Source organism: Lynx rufus, unplaced genomic scaffold (assembly GCF_022079265.1).
Source record: "Lynx rufus isolate CCGP_SWC_20201006 ecotype Redwood Valley unplaced genomic scaffold, mLynRuf1.p SCAF_17, whole genome shotgun sequence".
Taxonomy (NCBI): Eukaryota; Metazoa; Chordata; class Mammalia; order Carnivora; family Felidae; genus Lynx; species Lynx rufus.
Window position 1 is genome coordinate 36,417,925 of NW_025814831.1, and position 14,910 is coordinate 36,432,834.

Genomic DNA, 14,910 nt, shown 5'->3' on the forward strand with positions numbered 1-14,910 from the left:
ATGCTCTCACAAAGATCTCTGGGTTTTTTTCCCTAGTTCACCCCTGCCTCTCTCCTCAATCAAACCAGAGAGTGAACATCAATGTGTCTTTTATGTCAGGACCTGCTTTTGTTTAAAAGGAAACTGCATCTCAAACTCTGAAAAACACAGTCTTCTTGTGGCTTTGCTTCCTTCCACAGACTCTTTTTTACCTCTGTCTCTTGCATGCTTTTGGTGGACTCACATGATGTTTCCCATCACATCCCTACATACCTCACACTGGGGGTCCAGCCTAAGCTTTCGACATGCTTTCCTTCCATAAGTTATTACACACTGAGCTATAAATACCATCATCTGCAAAGGATACATCAGGGACTGACACTGTATGGAGCCAAAAATCCAAAAAGAAAATACCCTTTGGAGAGCTTTTTATCACTGAAAGGGAAGCTCTGACCCAGTGAAGCCTGGATTCCTCTAGAAGAGTAATATGAATGCAAGATGCTGTTTACATAAGACTTTTTCTAAAACAATCAAGATGGATTGTGAGAGCTTTCTCCTTTTATGATGCAAAGCCAATTTAAGCAAGAAAATATGTGGTGTCGTCACATGGAGGCATATAATATACACGTCATCACTGAATACTGTTTGTGCTTCTAGGGTCTGATCTGAATGATTATGGAATAGGGGCAGGAATGTTCCCCAAAGGGATGCTGGGAAGAACAAAACAATTTATTCCCTGTACTTCTCAAATAGGCAAGGATTTTTTTTTTTAAAGATGAGACTCAATGCTGGTACTGATTGCAGTAGAATCTTAAAATGGTTCTGAAAAACAATTTGCAGCTATATATCAAGAGACTTAAAAATCTTAGCATATCTTGTCCCAGTGATTCAAATTTCATGAATCTATCCTAGGAAACAATCAGCAATGTTATTAAAGATGTACGTGAGGGAATGTTCATGAAAATATTACTTTTAATAGTAAAAAAAATAGTAAAAATATAGTAACTAAATATAGAAAAGGTTGGGGCGCCTGGGTGGCTCAGTCAGTTAAGCGTCCAACTTTGGCTCAGGTCATAATCTCGCAGTTCGTGGGTTCGAGCCCCGAGTTGGGCTCTGTGCTGACAGCTCAGAGCCTGGAGCCTGCTTCGGATTCTGTGTCTCCTCTCTCTGTTCCTCCCCTGCTCGTGCTCTGTCTCTGTCTCTCTCTCTCTCTCTCTCAAAAATAAATAGATTAAAAAAAAATTTTTTTAAAGAAAGGAAAGATCAATCAACTGTGGCACATGTATATGATGGAATAGCATTTGGTACTTACAACTCATGTTGTTGAGGGGCACCTGGGTGGCCCAGTCGGTTAAGAATCAGACTCTTGATTTCAGCTCAGGGCATGATCTCATGGTTTGTGGGATGGAGCCCCATGTCGGGCCCTGCACTAACAGTGCAGACCGTGCGTGAGATTCTCTCTCTCCTTTCTCTCTGCCCTTCTTTCCAGTCACATTCTTTCTCTCAAACTAAATAAACGTTTAAAAAACAAAATGATGGGGCGCCTGGGTGGCTCAGTTGGCTGAGCATCCGTTAGCCCAGGTGGTGATCCCGTGCTTCATGGGTTCTAGCCCCGTGTCAGGCTCTGTGCTGACAGCTCAGAACCTGGAGCCTGCTTCGGATTCTGTGTCTCCCTCTCTCTCTGCCCTTCCCCCACTCTGTCGCTCTGTCTCCCAAAAATAAATAAACATTAAAAAAATTTTTTTAATAAAATGTTATTGAGGAAAATTTGGTAACATAAAAAGATGCTGGTAATGAAATAGTATATTTAAAAGCAATGGATCACAGAATTGTACGTGCCATGTGAACCTGATGTTGCAAAACTGAATATAATATGTGTAATACATGGGTTTGTGTGTGTGTGTGTGTGTGTGTGTGTGTCCCGAATATCAGCGGGATTACAAATGAATTTTACTTTCTTCTTAGGCCCTGCTGTAATTTTCAAATTATTTTTTAAATGAGAAAAGTGTATTTTAGAAATGTATTAAATTGCTTGATAACAGAAAATGATACTACCGTATTTATTGTATTCTTCTAAAACAATGATCTTAGTATTTCTTTCCTTATACATGAAGCCCACTGGCTTGTGAACTTCAATAAATTCTCCATGTCTCTTGTGTGTGGAAGCTGACAGATCACAACCAGATAAAGCTCCAGTGTCAGCAGTGCGGACAGCCCACAGGGAGCCAGCTGCAAACTGGGCAGTCCTGAGCTACAGCTCATAAATGTTTGAAAACTAAGGGAAAGGACCGATTTAATTTTTGAGAATTTAAGGATGAAACTAGGTGTAAGAATACATATTCCTTTTGAAGAAAATTACCAAAATAACAACAGCTGTTGGGTTTTCTCTCAAGCCTTTCAGAGTCAATTGGCAGTTTGGAGACTTTACCTGCTCCTTTTTTTTTTTTTTCTTCTTTCTCCCCAGCAAACTGAGCTAACGGAGTAGATAGGAAGGGAGAATTACTCTCTAAGTTGCTTGAACGTATTAATGACTAAGGTGCAGGCTGCTTTGGTTTTCCAGAGGTGCCATGCACGCCATCTCACCCGATCAGCAAATTGGTCCAGTGAGGTAGTCAGAACAGGTATTATAACCCCACTTTGGGGCATTAAGTGCAGAAGGATGATGATGGAAAATCAAAGAGTCCAAAGAATCCAAAGATTGCTTCTGAAGACTTTTCACCCATTGTTGCCCAAGGCTTCTGCTCAGTCCCTGAGTCCATAGGAACCTAGTATTGTATTCAGAACCCACTCCCCAGAATGGACTACGTTTACGACCTGATACACCTGAGGTGAGTATCCAAAGAGCTGGAGTCTTCTCCCCTGACCCTCACCATGTGCCGAACCCCATCACCAGAGTAGCAGGCTCTCAGCTGGGCTGTGGATCCCAACTGGGGCTTGAACTCCAACTTTCCTAGGACTCTTGCAGCCTACCTACCTTAGACTGGCCCCCTTCTCTGAGGATTGAACTGGACCCCATTTGTCTTGGAGTCCCCATAGCTCCAACCCTTCCTTACCTCTCCCTCTCCCTCAATCTCTCTCTCTCTCTCTGTCTCTCTCTCACACACACACACACGTGCACGCACACACACACCATCACCATCACCATCACCATCACCATCACCGCCTCCACCATTCAGACTCTGGCTTATTTGGAAGCTGAGTCTTGATAACCGTCACAAGATCATAAATCTATTTAGTTGCCAGAGTTATAACAGAATCAGAATATGTCTCCAGGTTCTTTGTATCTTGTTCCTTTCTTCCTCTCTCTTTCCCTCCTTCCTTCCCCCTTTCCCCACTTGCTCCTTCCTTCCTCCTACCTTCCTTCCTTCCTTCCTTCCTTGTCTTTTCTCCTCCCCTCCTTCCCCCCTCTCCTTCCCTCCCTCCCTTCCTTCCTTCTATTTGGTTGTTATTTTGTTGTCCTAGGACCTCAGGTGCTGAGGGCTGAGTTGGTTAACCCCTCTGCTCCTGGCACATGGTCATCACTTGTCCAGGTGAGGCCTCTCCATTGTCTTACAAGTTGAGTGATTCACTCTTACTCCCACAGCCACTCCCTTTGTCTTCTTCCCACAAGGCAATGTGTTTAATGTAGATCTTGTTGCTTGTAAATGATATAACAAGATGTAAATTGTTGATCTGCAGCCGTCTATGTTTGACATAAACAGCTTTGACATAAACACTACTTTTTTTCACACAATAAGTTTTCATGATTTGTTCATGCAGCTAAGTGCTGATCAAATCCAATACTTTTAGCTGCTGCACCCATGGGTACAGACTTAAGACATTTATCCATCTTCTCTCACACAACTGGCCAAGAAAAGGAGATGTGTGTGGAATCTGCTCTGGCTTTACTCATTGCTGAACTCCGTTATTCTGCCCGTGTACGCTCTTCTAATACATGAGCTCTCCTAGGAAGAGTGCACCCTGAAGAATGCCAAGGTTCAGTCCCAAACAACCACCAGACTACATGACTTTGGGAGGCTTTCTGTCTCCCAATCCCTACTAAGACAGGTTTAGTTGGATGTATCTCCAGATGACATATGGGACTCTTCTTTGCTTTGTGTGAGTTTCTGACGAGGGTCAGCAAACTTTTTCTGTAAAGGGCCAGAGAATAAGTATTTCAGGCTTCGAAAGTCATAACTATTCAACTCTGTTGTTTTAGTGTGAAAGCAACCATAGACAATATATAAACAAATGGATGTGGCTGTGTTTCAATAAAACTTTATTCACAAAAAGAGACAGTGGTTGGGGCGCCTGGGTGGCTCAGTCGGTTAAGCGTCTGACTTCAGCTCAGGTCACGATCTCGCGGTCCGTGAGTTCGAGCCCCCGCGTCGGGCTCTGGGCTGATGGCTCAGAGCCTGGAGCCTGCTTCCGATTCTGTGTCTCCCTCTCTCTGTCCCTCCCCCGTTCATGCTCTGTCTCTCTCTGTCTCAAAAATAAATAAAACGTTAAAAAAAATTAAACAACAACAAAAAAAAACCAAAAAAACAAAAAGAGACAGTGGCCTGATTTGACCATAAACTGGATTTGGTCCTAAGTCGGCTTTGGCCATGAGCTGTCATTAGCTGACCCTGTTTTGTAGCCACTGATCTCATGAAGGAGAGATGGAAGTTATTAATGCCAGGAATTCTGGCTGTCTTACTGCCATACCACTTGTCTATCAGACAAGCAATTCATCATTGCCTACTGATGAAAAGCTGAGGTTGTAAAAGTCTCTTCTGCCTCCTCAAACACTGACATGTCCATGGCTTACAGTATGCAGCCAATAAAAGCTTACAGCATGAAAAAAAAATACATACAAACATTTAAGTTTGGTCTTAAAGGTCACTAGAAACCAATCCCCTTCCCACCACACCCCACCCCCAAAATCAGGCTAATTTCAAGCTTATCCTAAGAAGAAAACAGTTTCCTGTCCACTCAGAGACAGCCTACTCCTTGGTGAGGCAGCCTCCTGTGCCAAGCACCAAGGATCAGCTCCTGAAATGAATTTCTCAAAGGGTAGAGTCAATATGTTCTTCTTAAATTGCAATATTTTAATTAAGCCACTTTAATCCCCTTGTGGGCACAATATGTTAAAAGAAGAAAGGGAAGAAGAAGGGGAGAGAAGATTGGGTGAGGGGAGAGGGAAGAGAAAATCTAAATTTAAACCCAAAAGGTGTCTATTCAATGAATTTTCATATCCCGTGTATTCCTTCAATAAATATTTATTTTAATTAACATTTTAAAATTGGAAATGTAGTTCATTCACATGGTCAGACATTTCAAATAGAGGCAAATAGCAAAGGAGAAGCCTTGCCCTCATCTGAGACCCTCTGTGAAATGCTATATGTTCTTCCAGAAACATTCACAGAGTTGACAAGCTTATAAAAAATTCCTTAATAGGTGCATATAGTTCAGCATCTTGCTTTTTTCAGTTCACTCCATATCTTGGATTTAAAATGACTGTTTTACTATATGTTTTCTAGTTGTCCATTGTTCTGTGTTCCTTTTTGCCCTTTTTTAGATTAATCAAGATTTTTGTTTGTTTTTTATCCTATCACTGGACCCTCTCACTAATTTGTTGGTTATGTAACCTGTTATATTTTTTTAGGAAGTTCCTTATAGATGCAACATTAATTCTAAGGACCCTTATGATTATCTTGGGTCCACCCAGACAATGCAGGATAGTCTCCCCAAATCAAAGTCCTTATTTTAATCACATCTATAAAGTCTTTTTGCCACGTAAGGTGACATATTTGCAAAACTGGAGACAAGAACGTGAACATCTTTGGGGACCATTTTTCTGCCTGCCATACCTAATTATTCAAGAATGCCTGACTCCTTGAAGAGTATAGGGTTTTTCTGTAAGAAAAAACTATTCTTTCTTCTTCCTTCCTTCCTTCCTTCCTTCTTGAATATGGACTAATAGATATTTGTTTCAGTCTATAGGTTACAACCCAATTCTATCATTGTTTATTTTGTTGCTCAAATTGTTCCAAATTTGGCCACTGGTTTCTCCTTCAGGTGGGTCCCCATATCTTCTTAACATATCCCTATTCCTTGCCAAGCACATTTTTTTTCCCGGTACCACAAAGTGTTCTAAGCTCATTTTGCATTTTTTATGCCCCAGTCCTATAATCTACCATTTTCCCATGTAACCCTGCTTTCTTTTATTAGAGAAACCAAATCTGGAAATTAAATGCACTCATTGTTTTGGGGGCCCTCTCAACATAGAGAGTTAAGATGAAGCCACGCATACACACACATTTATATTGATATCTATATCTTTCTATCTGTATTTATATTTAAAAAATCATGAGTTCCTAGCAATACTTCCGATTCCAATCCAAAATAACCCACAAGGCTTATTCCAGTATTTCTGTGTTCCTTATTTGTAAAATTTTTTTTTTCAACGTTTATTTATTTTTGGGACAGAGAGAGACAGAGCATGAACGGGGGAGGGGCAGAGAGAGAGGGAGACACAGAATCGGAAACAGGCTCCAGGCTCTGAGCCATCAGCCCAGAGCCCGACGCGGGGCTCGAACTCACGGACCGCGAGATCGTGACCTGGCTGAAGTCGGACGCTTAACCGACTGCGCCACCCAGGCGCCCCTGTGTTCCTTATTTGTAACTTCTTTCTCCGACAGTGAGAAATCTGATTCTCATTATCTACACTTACTTATTCAATCCTAGCATAAGCATAAAGTAGTTGCAGAATTGCTAACACAGTCCCGTGAGAAACAGATTTACCAAGTAGAGTACTGTAACTGTGTGCAGTTTCTTTTGTCTTTAGCCTTATAGAATTCAGTCAACATAACTGTTTTCTAGACCTATGCAGGTGGATATTTTTTCTTTCCCTTTCCTCTTCAGTGTTTTTCATTTTTAAACAGTTAGGTTTGTGTTCCAACTTTGGCTTCTCCTATATCCTGGCTGTTTTTATTTATTTGTTTCTATTTTGAAGTGTGTGTAAGATATACTGATTCTAAGAGCTAAGCCTGTACAAAAAGGCATACTCAGGGAAGTGTCACTTGTTCCTCATTCATTACCACATTCCCATCCCCCTTCTCCTCACCACTTTTCCACCCACCACCTTAAGAGAATCAATCTCATTTATCTTTCTTGAATTATTTTGCACAAATAAGGAGATATATGTGTGTTCTTTATATCCTTACTTTCTTATATAAAGAGAAGCAAACTATAGATACTCTTTTGCTCTTTGGGGGTCTTTTTTTCTGTTTTTTTTTGTTTGTTTGTTTTTGTTGTTGTTGTTTGCTCTTAACAGTACATCCTGGAAATCTCTCCAAATCAGTTCTTACACATCTTCTTCATTCTTTTAGACAGCTATATAGTACTCCATTTTGTAGATGTGCCATAATTAATCGCACCACTATTCTATGTAGAGGCATTTAGGTTGTTTCCATTTTTTTTTTACAATTGTAAACAACACCGTAATAAACAAACATGTACATATGCATTTTTTATATTGTTGAAGTGTATCTTCAGGGTAGGTTCCTAGAAATAGGATTATTGAACCAAAAGTAAGTGCATATGGGGCATCTGGGTGGCTCAGTTGGTTAAGTGTCCAACTTGATTTTGGCTCAGGTCATAAACTCAGTATCATGAGTTCAAGCCCCAAATCAGGCTCTGTGCACTGACCACACAGAGCCTGCTTAGGATTCTCTCTCTCTCTCTCTCTCTCTCTCTGCCCCTTCCCCACTCACACTTTCTCTGTCTCTCTCTAAATAAATAAATAAACTTTTAAAAAGTGCACATGTTATTGTTAGGTATTGCCAAATTTCCCTCCAAAAGCGTTATTTTTTTTTAATATTCTGTATGACAAGATGGGAAACATGCACAAAAAGCTCTTCTGCTGCGTGTGAAGTATAATATCTGCCTTGAAGACAAACCCGTGTGCAAATTCTTAAGTTGTGAACTAAACTATACATTTTTTTCCCCATGAAATACCAGTTTTTATTTAGGAAAAAAAAAAAGCCAACTGACATACCAAAAATTGTTTTTCAAACTTGGGAGTTTGGCAGATATTTTCTTGAGTATTAACAAAATGAGCTTAAGGGAGAAAAAGACAGCATTTGCTGCCAATAAATAAATCCAAGATTTCAAGCAAAAATTAGATTTTTTGAAAACTTGTACCCACCACGGTAAGTTTCCCAAAACTTAGAGAATCTTTGGATGAGATTTGTGGTGATATTTACTGATGTGATTTTTGATAGTGCATAATGAAATATATCAACATTTGGAAGATCTGCATGACTCAGTGAACCAACATAAGATAAATGATCAATGTGTTATGTTACGAAATCATGCGTAGGTAAGCGATCCACTCAAAGGGCAAGATAGACCAAAGGATATGATTACACATTGCACATAACATTTGAGAAACTATCACTTACCAAGTTCTGGTATAATATCAAAGAAGAATATCCACACTTATCTGCAAAAGTTATTAAACTACTCCTCCTTTTTCCAACTACATTTTGGTGTGAAGCAAGATTTTCTTCATATACTGCATCCAAGCCAACATATCACAACGGATTAAGTGAAGAAGCAGATATGAGAATTTAACCATTTTCTCTTAAACCAGATATTAAAGTCATGTAAAACAATATTACTCTTCTCATTATTTTTTTACTTTTAAAAAATAATTACTTTTTTAAGAAAATATTTTACGTATGTTAACATGTAACAGCTTCAGTATTTTTTTGTTTGTGTTACGGTGCTAACATATGTGTAACGCAAAATTTTCCATTTTAACAATTTTTAAGTATGCAGTTTTTTGATACTAGTGACATCACTCCAAACAGAAACTTTACACCCACTGAGCAATAACTCTCCATTCCCCTCCTTGGTAATCAGTGCACTCCTGCTTTCTGTCTCTATGAATTTGCCTTTTCTAGATATGTCATATAATGGAATTATACAATATTTTGTGTCTGGCTTTTTTCACTTGGCATGTTTTCCCAGGAGCATCCATGTTGTAGCATGTATTAGAACTTCATTCCAGGGTGCCTGGGGGGCTCAGCTGGTTAAGTGTCTGACTTTGGCTCAGGTCATGATTTCACAGTTTGTGAGTTTCAGCCCCACATGGAGCTCTGTGTTGACAGCTCAGAGCCTGGAGCCTGCTTCGGATTCTATGTCTCCCTCTCTCTCTCCCCCTCCCCAACTCATGCTCTGTCTCTGTCTCTCTCTCTCTTTCTCAAAATAAATAAACATTTAAAAATTCTTAAAAATAAAAAAAGAACCTCATTCTATTTCCTGGCTAAATAATACTCCATTGTAAGTATATAGCACATTTCATTTATTCAATCACTTGTTGATGGACATTTGGGTTTTTCCACCTTTTGACTATTGTGCATTATACTACAATGAGCATTGGTGTACAAGTATCTATTCGAATCCCTGATTTCAGTTATTTTGTATATATACCTAGGAGTAGAATTATTGGACCATATGGTAATTCTATGTTTAGCTCTTTGATGAATTATTCAAAATGAGTTACTTATTCATTAGAATACAAACATTTTTTAAAGTTGGACCTTAATTTCTAATGTAGTAAACATTAATAGGTATAACCCACATAAACAAAAGGTATTTGGGGTACTCAAAAATTTTACTAGTGTAAAGGGGTCCTGAGATCAAAATGCTTTGAGAAATCTTGCTATACAACAATGAAACTTAACAAATTGCAGTTTGCCAGAAATGTGACTGAATCTTGCAATATAACATGAATGAAGTACTTATAATAAACTTCAAACTAGCCCAAACAAAACTGTATCATTTTCAGACACATATGTAAGTGCAAAAACTCTAAAGAAAAGGCTAGATGGGCTTACACAAAATTAGGACACTGACAATAAAGAGGGGTGTCAGCAGACAAAGACATTTGGAAGGTTTGGGTGCTGGGTCATGGTTATAGACATTCATTTTATAAAAAGCTATTCTTTACTTTTTGTGCGTGTGTATTTTTCAGTATATGTGTGTGTTTTCACAATTTAAAAAGGTTTGGGGCACCTGGGTGGCTCAGTCAGTTGAGCGTCTGGCTTTAGCTCAGGTCATGTTCTCACGGTTCATGGGTTCCATCCCCAAGTCAGGATTTGCCCTGAGATAACGGAGCCTGCTTTGGATTCTCTCTCTCTCTCTCTCTCTCTCTCTGCCCCTCCCCTGATCTCTCTCTCTCTCTCAAAAATAAATAAGCATTAAAAATAAAAAATAAATAAAAATAAATAAAACCGGTTCATAAAAAGAAAGAAAGAAAATGACTTGGAGAATAGCACCACTAGAGATAGGGAACAATCCAAAAGGGAGAGAATAGTGCCTTGGTTTTCGTACACCGTGATGGAATGTTCCTTGAAGGGTTGGCCCAAATCTCCCTTCTTCTCAATCAGCCCTCCACGCTTAACACAGTGCTAGCACCCAATGAACCCCAGGAAAATTTTCATAGATCCCAGGCACTTTGACTTTGAAAGACCTCATTCCACTACACATCAAATCAAATGTGTTAAAACATACAAACCATCCACATTTAATTTAACTGTTTTGCTGTACAATTTTTTGAGGATTTGTATAATCTTTGTGGTTTTCATGCTTTTTGAGCTTTGTTTGTGAACGACTTTGAAATGAACCAAAGAAAAAGAGACTATGGTATATCTTCAATGGAAATCTGTATGTTGCATAAAGCCCACGTTTCTAGATTATCTGATTTGTGGGGTTTGCACCTTTCATTGTCTTTGAGTTATTTTACAATCCTGTAAAATTTAGGCAACTGATAACAGTGATAACATGAAGTCTACTTTGTCATATTAACATTAAAGTATACTTCATCTGGTAGAGGGACAATTAATTTTTCTTCCCCCCCCCCGTATTTATTTGTAAACTCATGTAAACATCTGTGTGTGTCTTGGGTCTTGGAAATTTCTTTCAAATCAGTCATAAGATCTTACTCGTAATCTCATTAATTAATGAGTTAAGTAGAACTATTTGCATGTTCATTTTATGTTTCTATGAGATTCATGATTTTACCTTTTTTAAAAAAGTTAATCTTGGAGCACCTGGGTGGCTCAGTCAGTTGAGTGTCTGACTCTTGATTTTGGCTCAGTTCATGATCCCAGGATTTTGGGATCAAGGCCCGAGTCAGGCTCTGTGCTAAGCATGGAGTCTGCTCTCTCCTCTCTCTCTCTCTCTCTCTCTCTCTCTCTCCTTCTTCCCCTCTCCCCTGCTTGCATGATCTCTCTCTAAAAAAAAAAAAAAAAGTTATTCTCTACCAGCTTTAGAGATCTTCCACCAACGTGTCCAGTGGATTCACCTGACAGAGTAAGAGATATTGTACTGCCAGAGAAGTGCATCCTATGGACAGCTGAAGCCCAGATATGTAATTCTTGGTTCCCAGAGGTGAACCTGAAGTAGCAATAGAACTTTGTTGACTCCGTCTCTCTAGTTTTTATTTTCCTCTCTACCAGTTTTGTGTTTTGTTTTGCTTTGTTTCATGTGTTTTGTTTGTGCCTGAGAAGCAATTCTCCAACGGTAGAAGCAATGATTGTGAATTTGATTTTATAGCTTTGATCATTTAATGATCTCTGTAAATGGATTAATAAATTATAGAAATATATTTTCTGTTACGTAAAAAGATGAAAGAGAATCTGGTTGATTAGTCTTATTTGTTGATTTGTCTATTTCAAGCTCAAAGAATTTTGTGCCCACCAAGGAGAACAGCTCTTCGATACAACTGAACCGATGAGTTTGTGTGTTTCTATGCTCCTTATGTCTCAACCTGTGGCAAATTATAGAATTGAATCTATAAGGTCACTTTGTGTCTGTATGCCCATGTCTGTATTCAGGCCTTTAACTCTTGCAGTGTAAGTGTGGAATATTTCTACCTTAAGTCTTTATAAATTACGTTATCAATTATCTTAAAGAATCTCTATTCTGATTGATTTAAAGAGAAAAATAAGTGTTTATACAAATCAAATATTCCTAAAAATTTAATGCAATGAGGGAATGAATTTCTAATTCTTTAAATGTGCTACACTTAAAAAATTACAGAAGCTAGCTCAGAGACATTTTAAGAATCTAAGTTGATATAATTAAGGTAATCTTTGGCAAATAAAACTAGTTTAATATGTGTGATTTAAAAGAACAATTATGCCTTCTTTGATTTATCAGTGTGGAGCATAATAAAAGCATACATTCTATTCTACTTGGGTGTACTTTTCCTATGGTTCTTATAAAATGTAAATTTATGTTCAACAAAATTGAATTCTGATTTTCATAATTTTATTTCAAGAATAATTACGTTTTGTAGCATGGCAGCTTAAAGATCACTTCCAAGATTCCTAGGTAGCTTAAAATTTTGAACTGGTATTAAATTGAGTTAATTAGTGGATAGTCATTGAATATCTAGATAATTCCCAAGTAAGATAGCATACTAAACACATAATTAATTAATTATATGCTCTAGAGGGGCCATATCTATGGGTCAGGTTAATATACACATTTATTTTTGCTACTTTAAGAACACATAAAAGAAAAGAGCATGACTACACAAAAGTGTATTCATTCATAAGCTTTCCTAGTCTGTTGACCTGCTGCTACATGGCAGAAAGTTCTCGGTTATCACCCTGCACCCACTTTTCTGTATGAATGAGAAGTTTGTTGCTTTGGTTAAAAATTACAATTAATATGAATGGTTGCAACTACAGTTAGGAGCAATAGTGACAGAGAAATCCAACTGCCTAAATGTTTTTATTCTTAAAAAAAAAAAAAAGAGTAGTTTTATCCTAAAGCATCAGTCCTCAATGTTGTTGGTCTCCAGACCATTTTATTCTTAAGACTTGTTGAGGACCCCTAAGGGCTTCTGCATATGTGGGTTATAACTATCAATATCATATTAGCAATTAAAACTGAGAATTTAAAAAATACTGGTCTATTACTTAACTTGAGGCTGGTAGTAATGAACAAATTGCATGTTTACATAAATGATATCTCAGTATTATAAAAAATTTTGTTTTGATCCCCTGAGATCTATCCTAATGCAAAGTGTCAGTTTCTTCCAGAATACGAAAGCGGATAATGAAAGGAAAAACTCAGAATGTGAATTCTATTTACTTTTGTTAATAATACCTGAGTCTGAAAAGAAGTTATGAAATGTGTCAAAACCTTAGCAAAGTTCACTCTGTTTTGATGGGTTTCCTTATCTAGTTTATTGAGAATGCCTTTGTTTACCATATGAAAGGTGGGGGTTTTTTTGTTTGTTTTTAGTTTCTGTGTAAATTGCCTAGAGAGGAAAGATTCTGTGCCTTACCAGAATAATTTTCTGTGTTTTATGTGGACTTTATTATGTTTTTGGTTACTCAAAGTGAAAAAAAAAAAAAAAGAACAAGGGCGCCGGTGTGGCTCAGTTGGTTAAGCATCCAACTCTTGGTTTTGACTCAGGTCATGATCTCATGGTTCATGGGTTCGAGCCCCGTATCGGGCTCTGCACTGACAGTGCAGCCTGCTTGGTATTCTCTCTCCCCTCTCTCTCTGCCCCTACCCCATTCGCTCTCTTTCTCTCAAAATAAATAAAGTTAAAATTTTTTTTAATAAAAGAACAAATTTTCTTTGTATGACAGAGGTAAGGCTCTTTTCAATTGCATTGCCATTAATGTTTATTTTAAAAAATATTTTATTGTTACTTTGATTAAATAATCAAATATTGTTTTTCAGCCCCAGGTTAAATTTGTACAAGTAAAATAGTACTAAATAAATACTTCAGAAAGTGTATGTTTCGTGGGACATCCCTGGAAATTTGTCAATGTTCTGGTTTTCTATAATATGTCTTTACCCCAGGAAACACTGACCAAAATTCTTAAGAAATACTTCAAGTTTTCTTATATTTATTAGTGTCCTGGAGATGCTTTGCCTAATATATTAAGGCATAGTAGTATGGTGTTATCAGTCATAAAATCAGTTATCATTTGAAATACTTAGTTAAAACCTTATGTCTTTAATCTGAATCTAGAGGCTTCTAGGCCATTGGTTCTCAGTTGGAAATATACATCAGACTTACCCATGGAACATGGGTATATAAATGGCAATGTAAATACCCATTTATATTTTTTATAAAAATAAGATCCAGATTTATTGTCCCTCTTTATTTGATGTTCTTGGTGCATTCTTGATATATTGCATATATTATGTTTTAGGATTATTATATGCTATATCTCAAGATTCTTTTCCTTTATAAAACTTATATCCATACATTTAGATAAATCAAATGCAGCCTTCACTGGCTTCTTTGGAAAGAAGTGTAACCTACATCCTTAGAGATGTTTGTCTAAATTGTTTTAATGACTTGGGGTGCCTGAGTTGCTCAGCCAGTTAAGCATCTGACTTCGGCTCAGGGCATGATCTCATGGTTTGTGGGTTCAAGCCCCACGTTGGGCTCTGTGCTGACAGCTCAGAGCCTGGAGCCTGCTTCGGATTCTGTGTCTCCCTCTATCTCTGCCCCTCTCCTGCCTGCACTCTGTCTCTCTCTCTCAACAGTAAATAAACATTTTAAAAATTTTAAATTTTTAATGACTTTATCTTTGTTATGCATATCATGAGACCTTTTTCCTTCCAAAATTATCAGTAATAAATTAACCACAGCCATTCTAAGTCTTTGCTATCTACAAATGGTTTTTGTTTTAAACTACTGCTTCCCTAAGGTGATGCTATAAGGTATGGGCCACACTTTATTTCTTGAACAAAGAAGGAGAATCTCAGCATCTCATTGAAAAAGACTTTACCAGGTGCTTCAAATGATTGACATTTCAAACAACAGACTCTTAGGTACAGTCTGAGGAAGTGACATCCTCTAGACAACTTTCAGACTGTACCAATGATCTGAGTCAAGATTCCCAGAACCCTTTTCAGTTGAGA